Raw genomic sequence first — 14,098 nt, forward strand, 5'->3', positions numbered from 1 at the left:
GAATACAACAAGAGACAACAGGCTGGCAGCACAAACCACTCTCCCTTGCTGGAGCCACACCGAGGGCAGATGATACTCTGAACACAGCACACAGACAGAGCTCCCTAATGAATCCAAGATTCGTTCAGCACTTCCCAAACTCCATTCTCCACCATACATTTAGTTTGCTGTGGGCACCATGCATAGTTCTCCTCAAACTCTTTAGCACAGGTCCCATCTGGAGCACTTCCAGCTGGTGCTTCTTGTCCTGTACTGAAAGACCAAGCTACCACAGCCACCAAAGCTCTTGGACAAACAAAAGATGACATTTGTTTTCTGAAATGTTCAAGAAAGAAATCTAAAAGGTATAAACCTTTAGGTAGCTCATAAAAGTAAGTTAGACTTAAGTGTCAAGCAAATTACACAGGAGAGGAAGGTGATCTGAGAATTTCCCTTAAACGGACAGGCTTGTGTTAAAAGACTGGGAGGCCAGAGGTCTTGTTTCACTACAGTGATCTTGGGAAATCACAGCCCAATGCTTTGACTACTCCATCTATATAAAGGAAAAGGGGGGGGGGGGGGTGTTAATCAATTTTCTTACCTCGCAGACATGTTGCCATGCTTAATACTCTGGACTGTATGAAGTGCTTTGGATGCTTTGTATGCTATAGGAAAGCAAAAGCAAAATAGCATTAGTAACTCTTTGCCTTTCAGTACTCTGAGCACAGACTAGAAAAATATATGCTGCATTATACCTCCAGGAATACAACTGAGTATTTCTCCAAACAGGGTTTAATATTTAGGACATGGTCCCATTATAAAAAAAAACAAACAAACAGGACAGCAGCTCTAGTAAATCCTGTGGGGGTTTGTGAAGTTATTCACACATGCATAGATTGAACAAAGCAAGGTTTAGAATTCCATTCTCTCTGGGGGTGGGTACAAATGTTTCCAACAACTGCATATTTGGTTTTATTTTACTTTTGCATGAATAGGAGGAAGATTAGAATCGTCTCCAAAGCAAAATTTTACCCTGTGCATATGATGGGATTCCCTTCTCTTGGAATCCTTCTCCCCCAGCTCATAGCAAAAATCTGTTTTGTGAAATTAGAAAAAGTATGTCTCAAACAGTTACAGAAGTTTGTAATATCTCAGAGACTGCTGGATACTTCCTTCCCCACATGTGCCCATCCATGAAAAAGAGAAAAAGAGAAAAAGAAAGCCTGGATACATTTCCTGTTGGTTTGTTATTTTTTTTTCACCCTGAAACTTTCCCAACATTTACATATGCAGTTTATAGACAGAATATTGCAAGATGTTTTGGAGAAACTTTCCCCTCTGTGTTACACTAATGATTTGATTTATTTTTATGTTTGAAAAACATTTACTCGCTAAAATAGAGCACTCTTTCAAAAATTATAAATAAACTCACATTTTTCAGTGAAAGAAAAGGATTAAAGATTATATTGAAAGAGCATAATTTTCACACAGGGTGAATAGACTAGAGCAGTTCCCATGGGATCAGCTGCATATATTTAAACTCTTCCCACAAGACAACCATTGTTTCCTACAAGCCTCTGTTTTTTTTTCTGTCATGACAGGTTTCCACACTTCATGTTGTCTAGAAATCCCACGGATGCTGAGCTGGACCAGATGATGAAACAATAAATTATGAAGTCTACTAATTAAGCTAGTGTTAAAACTGGTTTTTGCTAATGAAACGCCTTGCTGCAGTCCTGGGAGCTGTGAAGTGACTTGCTCTCAACATCTCGTTCTTACACACAAGGAAGCAGTGTTTGTATTGAAGACAACTGCAAAATAATCAGAGGAATTACACGGCCTCTTTTAAACTCCATCTCTTCTACCAGAATTGAAGGGCCACATGACTATCCCTGGTTTGAAGTAAGTTCAGTGTTCTTCCTAGGTGTGTAAACCAGCATGCAAATACTCTTCCTGTGATAAACTGGCTTAAGCTATAGCTTTTATAGGTCAGATGCTGCTTGAAGTGAACCAGATTTCTCAGATCTCCGAGACAATTTTGGCTGCATAATCCATACAGAACCCAACTGATGCAGAGTGGTAAGAATGTACTTACAAACTTGCTAAGTGCTGTTTTTTGAAAATAGCTTAAAACTTGACTTGTATATATATAGACAGATCTCCTTGATAACCTACATGCTTGAGAGACAGTTTTTAATGATTTTCAGTATATAAGAAATCAACAAGACTTATGTTTGACTCCTATTTCAGAACACACCGATGTTACATACAGCGCTTCATAAGACTTAACATTTTTTAACATCGGTAAAACAGATTTGTAAGAATTCCATTTCTGAATATCTTCATTAAAATATTATGCTAAAATAAACAACACACTGTTAATATAGAAAAAAATGCTTCATGTAACGAATAGCAATACACTCATTGTTATAGGGATGCTGTCAAAAGCTGGACATTTTCAAGTGCTACTTAATGAGTTTTCGTACCTGTGACAATTTTTCAAGACTTAGGATGTACAGAGACAGAACTTGTTATAAAATTTTACAAAATGTATAAATATGCATTTCCGTCTAAAGAGAGTGAAAGACTAAATGGAACAGAGCATGAGGCACTACCAGATAGAGTCTCTAAGAATGTCATTCTGGAAAATGCAAAGTTACTGTCCTTCAAAGTCTCCTGGAACAGCAGTCACTGAACAATTACTGAATGTCCCAAGGTTCTTCCCAGGTACCTGGAAATCCACTCCAGCTTCTCTTCAGCACGTTTTAACAGGGTCAACAGCTTGCTCAGCCACATTTTCAAAGTTTCCTTACCATAAGGCAATAATTCTATAGCACTGGGCACAAAGTACCTCCTGAGCATGGAGAGGAAAGGGTAACACACTGAGCACCAGGATGAGACCAGAGCACTGCAGAATTAACACAAGTGCTGTCACACACCACCATACACAGGCACTGCTTTTTCATTCTGTGGCATTTCAAGGTAACTTACAATGTTTTTCACAAACATCACTGTAATGCATTTATACATAATAACCGCGATTCCTGCTTTCATAAGAAACCCAGTAACAGTCACACTATTAAAGACTACATTTCCTCCACTCTCAAAAACCTCTTCCATTATTTAATATTAATATCTGCTACTCAACTTCTTTCCATACAGCAATTTATTCATTATTGATAATGTTACATGAATGCATATTTAAGTTAGTTATTCATACCTCTCAGAAGAGAAACGTCTGAAAAACATCAATAATTGAGGTCAAATTGTCGCACTTTAGAGAAATTCTGATAAAATCCATTACAGTTGTCAGTCCCCTTTCCATCCCCCTGCCTCTGGTATGTGAGGCTGCTGGCTCCGTGCACAGCCTTGTCAAACCAACCGTACAGTCTATTCAGTTACCCTGGAGTTGTCATGTGGAATCAAGCAAACAAATATCTTCCCTCCATTTTCCCCAACTTCGGCACTCAAAACCAGATCAGAATTAATTCTTCACAAAGCTTAACTTCAGCAGCAGCTTGGTGGAAACACTCTAAGCTTGATATGGAATTTGAATTAGTTAAAAGGATTTATCAACAGCCAGTGGTTACATTCAGTTAATTAATAACTTGCTTAAGAGTAACAAGGAAATTGCAGAAGTTAATATTACTTATGGGGCCTCTTCTCAGAGGCTGGTGAGAAGGCTGGACCCTTTCAGTATCTTTTGAGGAAGATTAGCCAAAAGAATAACCGGAGGGGATGCATCCTTTCAGTTGACACCCACTGAATCTCAACAAAGCATAGAACATTAGCCTTTCAAAAGTGTGACTGCCTGGATGGAATGAGTGCCCAGGACCAATCTAACACCTCTAAACCTTGGCAGCCATAGAAGAGAAGTGATTTCTAAATCATTCCAGTGGCATCCTGCATGCTTTCCTTCCACTTTAAGCATACTATACTTTCCCCCTCAACTTTCCTTTGATAAACAAATTCCAGGCTTGCAATGAATCAACCATAACTAAAGCTTATCCTACACACAGACCCAGAGGATCTTGATGGAACTGATACTGGCGAAGTTCTTCCCTCCTGGGAGAGCACAGGAGCAAATCCACACCAAGAATGTCCCAGCACTGACATTTTTCTAATAACGGCCAAAGTAATATCAAACAAACCAACTCTCAGAGCAGCAAAGTGTAAGGTCAAGCTCTCTTTGCCAGCTGCTGGAAGAAAAGAAAGACTGTTTGCCCAGAGATAATGAGGAGGTATGTTTGTACCATTCTTGTTAGGGCTTTTATCTTTCTGCAATGCGGAAAGGATTGATAAAATCATACAGTTAAAAAAAAAACAAAAAAAACAAAAAAAAAACTCTGCTCCACAGAATATGCATTCAGTCATGAGTCCTCAATTTGGGTGGCAAATCCTCCAAACAGCTTTTTAGCTTCTGTTCATCCTACAGTGGCCTCCACAACCAAATACAAGATTAATGCTTGGTGAACACATACTTTCAATGATGTTAAGAAAGTCATTGTTTTTTATATAAAATGCAATTGTGTGTTCTCTACATCTTCCTTTTAACCTAGTAGGTATATCAAGAACACCGCTTGCTTCTCTCCTACCCCTATAAGACTATAAAAACCTTGCAAGCTGACAGCAGAACATAAATATTCTCACTCTGAAAATCATTTTCTAAACAAGAGATTTAAAAAGAAAAAACGGCAGCATGGTCTAACTAGAAGAGTATAAATGAGTCTTGGATTTTACTTCTGCATCTGATAACTACTGAAGTCATTGTACTCATTATACAGTAGGAATTAAGAGGTTGATTCCTTCACTCCTTGCTAGCCTACTTTTGACTTCTAACAGAACCAAAGTAACATTTCCCCCCCTGGTGTCTGACAACCTTTTAATTTTTCATGTGGAAGAAAAGGTAGAACCACAAGCTGGTTCTCACTCAAACACAATTACAGTTAAGGTTAACGACAGTCCTCAAAAGATATACATTGAAAAGCTTTTCTGATAACTATGCTGAAAGGAGCACTGTTGACTATCTTCTCAGATAGTCATTCTCTTAATGTCACAAGGTGGACAGGAAAGGGGTTCCTCTTGCTGTGAGGTGAATGCACTCTGCTCCCAGAATCATCTGTACAGGACAGCAGGCTGGGGAACACAAAGTAGCAAAGAATCAGCAAGAGACACCCAAACAAGCTTTGAAAAGAAGGTAAGGAATTACCATGGAGAAAGACAGTGACTTGGCCTTTTCCAAGCTAAGAACTTGGATCCTTTCCAATCTGTACACTCCCTGAAGATGTTCAACATGCTGGCATCCCCTTTATAACCCTGACATAGTCATACTTTAATTCTGTTGTTTCTGCTTTATCATCAGTGGATTCGTTGCTACAAACCATTAATGTCACAAAGACAATGAAGTATTTGCTAATGTATAACGGCATGTGAAAGATACAGCAGGAAAACTGACTCAAGCCACCCAGCATAGTTGTCTTAAAAGTTCTCAGACTTTCCTCTTGCTGTTTCTAAACACTGTAATCCACTATGCAGAGAATGAAGAAATAACCACAGGATGAGGATACGCTTGCAAAGACAGCTGAAATCAGAGACGGCAAAGAGCACTTGAGCTACTGACAAGTCTAAAGCACATTATGTGCATGGTCAGTTGTAGTAATAAGGCAAAGCAAGATACTGTGACAATAAGGCAAAGATTTTCACATACATTTCACTATCTGAAAAAGGAAAATTTACTTTATGAAAATAGTTTTTCCCATTCTAAAAAAAAACCACAACAAACTTAGTTTTAACTTCTAATAGTTACATGTCCTTTCTAAACAAAGGCCTGAAATTATTTATTTTGCTAGACTTTGAAATAAACATCTAGTTAGGAAAGAGACATGCTATTGTTCTCTGTCTGACTAATTGGTGAAGAGAAACAGAATATTCCATATTCATTGCATTTAGCCTAAATAAGTCATGTTATCTTCTGCCCAGACAAAGCATTTTAATTTTAATAACGACAATACTGACAGCTACAATACTGTTCTTGCAGAAGTTTGCTTGTAAATAATTAACAATTGTTGTATAATGACAGTGGGGTTTTTGATAGCTCTATTAATTTCACAGTCAGGCTGGAGTCTCTTTAATTTAGGGTATTCATAAAAATTCAACTCCCTCCCAACTTACTAACATAAAAAACTAATGGAAAAAAAACAGGTTTACATCCCTGCAGTCTGTATCTATGCCAAAAAACTGTTGTACACCAAGTCAGCCATGGAAAAGCAAGGAGTATAGTACAGAAATCACAGGTCATAGCTCTAAATGGTTTACATATTTGACCAATAATGATCTGATTTTCATAGAATCATAGACTAGTTACGGTTGGAAAGGACCTTAAGATCATCTAGTTCCAGCCCCCCTGCCATGGGCAGGGACACCTCACACTAAACTAGGTTACCCAAGGCTCTGTCCAACCTGGCCTTGAACTGCCAGGGATGGAACATTCACAACTTCCCTGGGGAACTCATTCCAGTGCCTCACCACCCTAACAGTAAAAAATTTCTTCCTTATATTTTAAAGTTAAAGTCTGCATTGCAGGAAATAACAAGTTCACATCACAAAATTCTGTTCTGTGTTGTAGGTCCTGGTGGTCAGTCACCAAGGGGTGACATTGTCAGAGGACAGATTCAGCACAGGAAGGGGCACCATCTTCAATATGTACACCACTCATGCCTCTCAAAAACTTGCCAAGCAAGACACTGATGAATGTTCCTCAAATCCACTCATATTTTTAAAACCTGGCAACATTCTTCTGATTTTGATGGAATCAGCAAGGATACAAATACCTAGAGGACCATGAAAATGTTTCCCGTGTAAGTAAGTTCTTTATCCATCACATCCTATATAGTTCACTAATTCACAGCTACATCTTTTATGTACATACTAGGAATTTCATCCAAAAAACCACAGAACTGGATACTATGTTTCCTCTACCACAATAAGAGATGTCCAATTTGATTTTTTTCCCTTCAAATAACACATCCTGCTGTTTCTATTCCAGTAAGGATGAAATATTTCACTCAAGAAATAACAGAGCTTCTCAAAAACCCACTGAACATAATGGAGACACTCTTGCTGTCATTACAATCTCCCAGTTTTCTCCCAGTAGGTATTTCCTGAAGTTACCTTATGCCCATTGCTCTGTCAAACAAAAAAGTGGATAATGATATGGATATTTATGAAGTAGTCTTTGGTTTCTCTATGGACTAGGTAACAAAAAGCATTTCTGGGCCATGCATTTGGCTGGCAGCAGCCCATTATTTAGTTTACTTGCATAGTTTAATATACTGAGTGGATTATTCAGGATTGTAAAGTGTCCTGCCAAAATAAAAATGTTAGATGTCAACCTAATATTTCTATCAAATTCCATATTAATTACTAAAACTATTTTCTTTTTTTCCCCACATATTAAATATTGATTATACTCCCATTACCAGCAAAGCACAGCAAACTTGTTTGACACTTTAGAATAGCTGTTGATTTCTAAAGGCCAAATCCTGTGTACTAGACAAAGTCAAAGCTCCTGTTGAAATTAAAAGAGGTTTTCTCTGAACAAAGTCTAAAAACTATAGGATTTGACCCATTGTCTCAGAGGAGCTAGACCCTGCCTCAGCACTGTAGCTGTTCGTTAGTCAGGTTTGTAGGTGGTTATTGCCTGGCAGCCCTACCTTGTAACAATACGCAGAGCTCATTATCAGCTGCATTGCTCCAAAAGGCTCATCTGCATCTCAAAAGACAACATCTGCTGTGCATCTAGATGTCATCTCCTTGATAAAGTATATCAGAAATAGAAAATGTTTGATACTCATTTTTATATAGCCACTGCTGTTTTGGAGCCAGTTCCAAAATATTTATAGGCAACAACCAAATGTCACTGCAAGTCCATCTGACATCACTTCAGATGCTCTGCAGGCCCCTTTGCTGTGATGGATAAACTGCAAACACACCCCATCTTTTTTTTTTTTTTTTTTTTTGCATATACACATACATGTACCACACTCTCACATTTTACGTATCACGTAACTTTTTCATTAACCATCTGCGTCATTTTCCAATTGAACTGCATATCTTATTACTTCAGGCATCTATTTCCATTCACTTTGTTTCCCACATCCAGGGCTTTCTTAACTGAGCTGCATAGCTTATGAACTGCGCTAATTGAGCTGCTTAACTCCATTGCCGAGTTTTTATATACTCTACCAAGCCAAATATTGAGTGCTGGATTTGTGCCACTGGAGTTACAAGCTCCACAAGTGGAGGAGCACTTTAACATTCTGCTGCATTTTTCACTTCTTGGATTTCTGTATCTTTTTCCTACTTTCCTGTACCTGAATGGATTGAAATCTGCATTTGGCTTCAGCAAAAGTTTTTTAAGGATAGCCAGAACAAACTAACTAAACTGTTGATGGCAGCCTATGTAACCCTTGTATTCTGTCCCCAAGAGCAAAAGTCAAGAAAACTTACCCTAGGAGAGCAAAGGCAGCTACTCCCACGCAGAAGAAAAACTGCCTGACTACAAAGGACTGCTCCAATACGTACTCCTGGTTTTTGGTTAAAAGCTAGGAGCCTTTAAAATGGTCCTATAAGCAGGAAGGAAAAGCAGTATTGGTAAGTAACCATGAGGACATGCTGTTCTCAGTGGCCACAAGTTAAGAGATCAGCAGTCAGGGCATGGCTGCTGCTGAGAGACACAAGGCCCAGAGGCAAGACTGGCTCTGCAGAGCATCCAGCTGTTTCTCATCCTAATTAAGTCTATAGGCTTAAACAGTAATTATTAATATTAAAAACCTACTCTCTGAAGCTACTGATGAAACCCGATAATCCATACCATAGACCCACATTTAAAATTAATACAGGCATTTATGCTAATTTACAAGAGAAGCAGTACACATGCCACATGTGCTCACCCTTTTCTTGTGCGCAGGTTCTGCTCTTGGCTATGGACAGATGCCCCGGTAAGAGCCAGTATTTACAAAAGACTAAAACATCTGTCCAGATGCTTAACAAGCTTAGCACCATTAACACAGAGATGAGCACAATGCTTTGAAAGACAAACAAGAGGAATAGCACTTCAACCAGAAACTAATTTCAGTAATGGCACCAGAGCTAACTAGTGCAGTTATCTGTGGGCTGAGGAAACCAGGGGGCGTAATAAAAAAAGAGAGGCAGCACCTCATGGGACAAGTTAACTAATTAGTATGAGCACTAAAATGGCTTCTAAATGCCTTTCCAGGACAAAGTTTTGTTTGCTAGCTTTGTAGAAGAAAGCCTCTATATACACAAATGAGAATAAAACCGTAGAAATGTAGGACTGGAAAATCCTCAAGGGATTATCTAACCTATATCCTTAAGTTGAGGCAAGACCCATCAGGTCTAGGCACACCCAGTGTTTGTTCTGATCTTGCCTCCCTAAGCAAAGCTTTTCAACAGTTCATAATTAGGACTTTATCCAGAAGGCAAATACTTCTTCCTACTCCATTAGAAACAGAGGACAACTGTTTTGAGATAGCCATTTTGTTACTGTGTGCGAGTTTACGATTCTTTCTCCTCTCTAATATCTCCTTTTGGAGAAAACCCCTCTTTCAGGTTCTCTCTTTTCACCTATTTTCTTGCCTTTTTTTTTTTCCTCTCTCCCTCCCCCCCCGTCCCCTTAATGAACCTTCTCTGGGCTCTCATTTCTGGAATTTCTCAGCTCATTTCCATGGGGCATTTTGCCATCAGGGAACCGTAGGTAGCTGCTGATATCTTTGGGCCTAGATTGGGCACCACCAGGATGTCAGGATGTTCCAGCCATCTGTCTGTCCACCCAGGCACACAGCTGAAGCCTCCCTCCTCAACTCCTGCCCACAAAAGCAGTTTTGACTCTTGTGGCATGGTCAGAACAACCGGTTTGGTTTATTATCCTTCACCAGCTGCAGTGATCAAGCACAAGAGACGCCAACAGGTACCCCTAGCCAGCACACGTTATCAGCACCCTGTCCTGTTTCTTGGCCGTCCTCTTCACCTCTCTTCCTCTACCTCATGTGTGCCTCTCCGTACACATAACAAGTCTTATATAGTATTACAGATACAGTTGTCTAGATAGAGCTGGCCTTGCAAAAGTTCCTTTCCCAGAAAGCCCTCAGTATTCCCCCCCAAGTGATCCGTAAGGTTTGACCATTTCCCTAACAGGCCCTCTTAACCAGCTGTGCAATCCAGCCCTTGCCCATAGCTACAAGTTTTGTTAGCTTCTGCCACCTTCACTTGGCACATTTGGCAATTTCACACTTCCTGCCCAGTGCTTTTCCATGTCCTGGACATGTGGCAAAATTTACCTTACAAAACATTCATGACCTCAGTTTCTTTGTGGTTCTTTTTGTTCATTTGCTTGCTTTTCTCAGGTTGGCTTTGTGGGGTTGGGTTTTACCTGTTGCTTGTTTCCTTAAGCATTTCCAGTAGCCTGAGAACATCCAGACATGGCATGCAGCCAAAAGCATGGGCTCCAGTATGAAACTGACTCCCTGTATTTTCAAGACATACTGCAGAGAAACCATTTTTTTTCTCCTAAACTAAAAATTTAAACCAAGACTCTGCAACAAGTCAACATCTGATCCTTTGTGTCCAAAGTGGTTCTCAGTTTTCTCCCCACAAGGTCTGAATTTATCAAATAGTGAGGTGTACACATTGCATTAAAATCAAGTAAGAGAAAATTTATTGTTCACCTTTCAAGTCCAGCTCAGTAGTAAACCAATTCAATTTTGCTGTTAATTATGTTTGGGAGAAAAAGAAGAAAACAGGGAAAAAAAATCAGATTAACACATTCTGAGGTAAATAGTATTTCAGATAAATTTAATCTTACTTTTGAAAGGTGCAAACCCTTCAAATACGTCTACATGGAGAACTCTGCAGAACCTGAGGAAGGTTCAACACCGTAACAGTTACATCAGCATCTAACTCTATTAGTTTCCTTCCCACCCCCCCACCCCCCCCTGCAGGACTCATGGGAAAAGACAAGAATTTAGGCTGGGCCTGTAATTCCCATATCCAGTCTAGCTGACTTTAACCATAAGGGTAATTTTCTCCTAATCATCAAGTTATATTACCCCTTGAGTGTCCCTTCGCAGACTGTAAATTGGTGTTCTTCTCTCCTCTTGGAAGAAAAAGAATTAAAGAAAAAGCATGGAAAAAGATTGAAACCCATACAAACTAGAGGTAGACACCATGAATTTAGGAGCTGTTATTAAGAGGTACCAGGTCTTAAGTCAACATTCTTGAAGTCTAACCATATGAGCAACAGCCTCATTCTTTTTAATTATTCATCATCCCATTTCACAGAATCAGAGAATTACAGCATGGTTGGGATTGGAAGGCACCTGCAGTGATCATCTAGTCCAGCCTCCTGCTCAAAGCAGGGAGATCCAGAGCAGGTTGGTCAGAACCAACTCCGGTTGGACTTTGCATATCTCCAGGGAAGGAGAGTGCACAGCCTGTCCCAGTGTTTGACCTGCCCCACAGTAAAAAGCTTTTCCTTACATTTAACTAGAATTGCCCATATTTCTACTTGTGCCCACTACCTTCTGTCCCGTCACTGGATACTGCTGAGAGGAGTCTTGTTTCATGCCTCCCCGTCAAGTAATTATATACATTGACAAGCTGTCCCTGAGCCTTTTCTTCTCCAGGACAGGTAGTCTCTGCTTTCTCAGCTTCTCCCTCCTAATGATCTTCACGGCTCCTCGCTGGACTTGCTTCAGTATGTCCCCACCTTTCTTGCACTGAGGAGCCTGGCACTAGACCCAGCACTCCAGAGGCATCTCACCAATGCCAAACAGGAAGGGTCACCTCCCTTTAGTTGTTGGCTATGTGCAACCCAGTGTGCTGTTACCTGCCTCTGCTGCAAGGGCACATTGCTGGCTCATGAGCCACTGAGAGTCCTCTGTATTAATAAACTTCTGTAGATGCTGGCTCAGCTTTCCACATATTGTTTTCAAATGTTTTCAATCACTACTTTTAAGATCAGGCTTTAGAACAATGCAGGCAGATGCTACAGAGAAAATTCATGGCTGTCATAACTGGACCCAACCTTATTACAGTAAGATGTAAGGGTGATACTGATATTGTACATAGCGACTTACAAGAGAAAAAGGACTGGCAATTCCAGAGTTAAAACCAATCAAACAGAACTGTCAACTTTACCTGGGAAGTTTTCTGATGCCTAAATGAATCTTCTCTAATTCCACATTCTTATTAATTCTTGTAAATAAACTCTCTCCTCTGGATTACTGTAATAATACACTAGCAATAGAGAGGATAAAGAACAGCATTTCCGTGTCTAAATAACACCCAATATCTGTTCCACTTATCACATCTCATTAACAAGAAAAAAAGTAAAGCCTTCCTGAATGTCTTCAAATATGACAAATTTCATTAGCATTATTTAACCTTAAAAATGGTAAAAATCTGTTTGAAAATTGCAGTCTAATAGTACCTTCACCCACCCTATATTATGCTATCAGAAATGGGTTACTGTCATGCATACATACAGACCAAATACTTTATTTATTGGCAAGGCAACAGGGAAATTCACTTAATGACAGGTTCTTGGACTAATGTATTATTCATTTTGTTACATGACAGTAGAACAAAATTGTACCCATAAATATATAATCTTGTACACCACTTTTTAATGTAGTTTACATTTATGAAATAATTGGCTGGTTTCCACCACATTATCTTCTCTTTATTCACTTTTTTTTAAGCGGGTGCCATAAGATGCAGTTTGTGACATAGAAGATGCATTCATTACAGGAACAGAGGCAGCAACCAGCCTGGATAAACCTAAGAAATTCAACCTCCATTTCTGAAAATATCTTTTTGTCTCTGGAAGGATTTTGGAGGTAGTTTTACAGTATTTTTCCACATATAAATTGCTACTTTACTAATTCTTTCTTATGATTAACATTATGTATTTTTAAATATATTAACACATTTGAGGTCAACAAACTGTATCTAATCATCAGCACACTTGCCTTCATGCATTTAATTATATGTTGGGCATTAACTTAAATAATAAAAATACTCAAACCTTCTTAGTCAATATCCTACAGCAAGGCAAGGCATGAGCAGAGAGACATCTCATCACAGGCAACACTCTCACTGGCAGGCCTGGGTGCTGGCAATGCTATCCAGTAATGATCCCAAAACAGTCAAGTAACAAACCAAGTCCCAGATATATCCAGGGAGCCCAGCCTGAGGAGACACAGCCAAAGAAAGGACTACACTATAGGTCCAAAATCCATTCAGAAAACAGGGCTAGATGCAACCTGTAACATGTGTCATAAGGGGCCCATCCAGGAGACAAGCTGCTAAGAGCTGGAGCTGAACTAGGGCCCTGGGCAGGTGAGGATGGTCAGGTGAGAGTGGAAGGCCAAGGTGAAGATAGTCAGGGTAATCAGTGTCCTCAGAGCACAAACCCCTTCCAGCTTCCATCACACCTTCGCTCAAGCTTTGTTTGCCTTCATAAATTGTTATGAGGATCATCTGTAGATTATTTTACCCTCTCCAGTCACTTGCATAGTCTCTTCAGTTGCTGCTCTCACAGGTTCACATCCAGTTCTGTGTTAGGTACCCTACCAGTTACTTACACCAAGAGGTCTTTCCTTTAGGCAGCAGGGAGGTGTAGGAAGCAGTTCTCTGCAGTCCCGGTGCCAGTGCAGCACCTCCTGCTGTGCAGGTGGCTCCTTTCAGCCTGCTCCCCGGTCCTCCCACTCTGCACCAGCTGTGAAACTCCCTTCTGTCTACACAAGTGAGGAGACTCCAGCTAGCAGGCTCTGTAACAACATTGTAATGCATATAACAAAACCTATTCCTTCCTGAAGTCTTCTAAACATTTTGTAAATCTTTTGCTTTTGCCCATCAGTAACAGATGAGTCTCATGGACATCAATAGGGAATTTCACAGTGCCAGACAAATGCTGCTCAACTGCCAAAACCAACACTGAATGACTGCTTGAGCAGCAATTAAACTAGAACAATGCAGTTACCTGGAGCCCTCTTCTAATCATTCTCCCAATCCTGTGTTAATTACCTCTGCTGGAGTA

The sequence above is a fragment of the Neopsephotus bourkii genome, unplaced genomic scaffold (genome assembly GCF_033783945.1).
Source record: "Neopsephotus bourkii isolate Nb327-2 ecotype Australia unplaced genomic scaffold, CSIRO-AGI_Nbou_v1 NB_1574, whole genome shotgun sequence".
NCBI classification, from domain to species: domain Eukaryota; kingdom Metazoa; phylum Chordata; class Aves; order Psittaciformes; family Psittacidae; genus Neopsephotus; species Neopsephotus bourkii.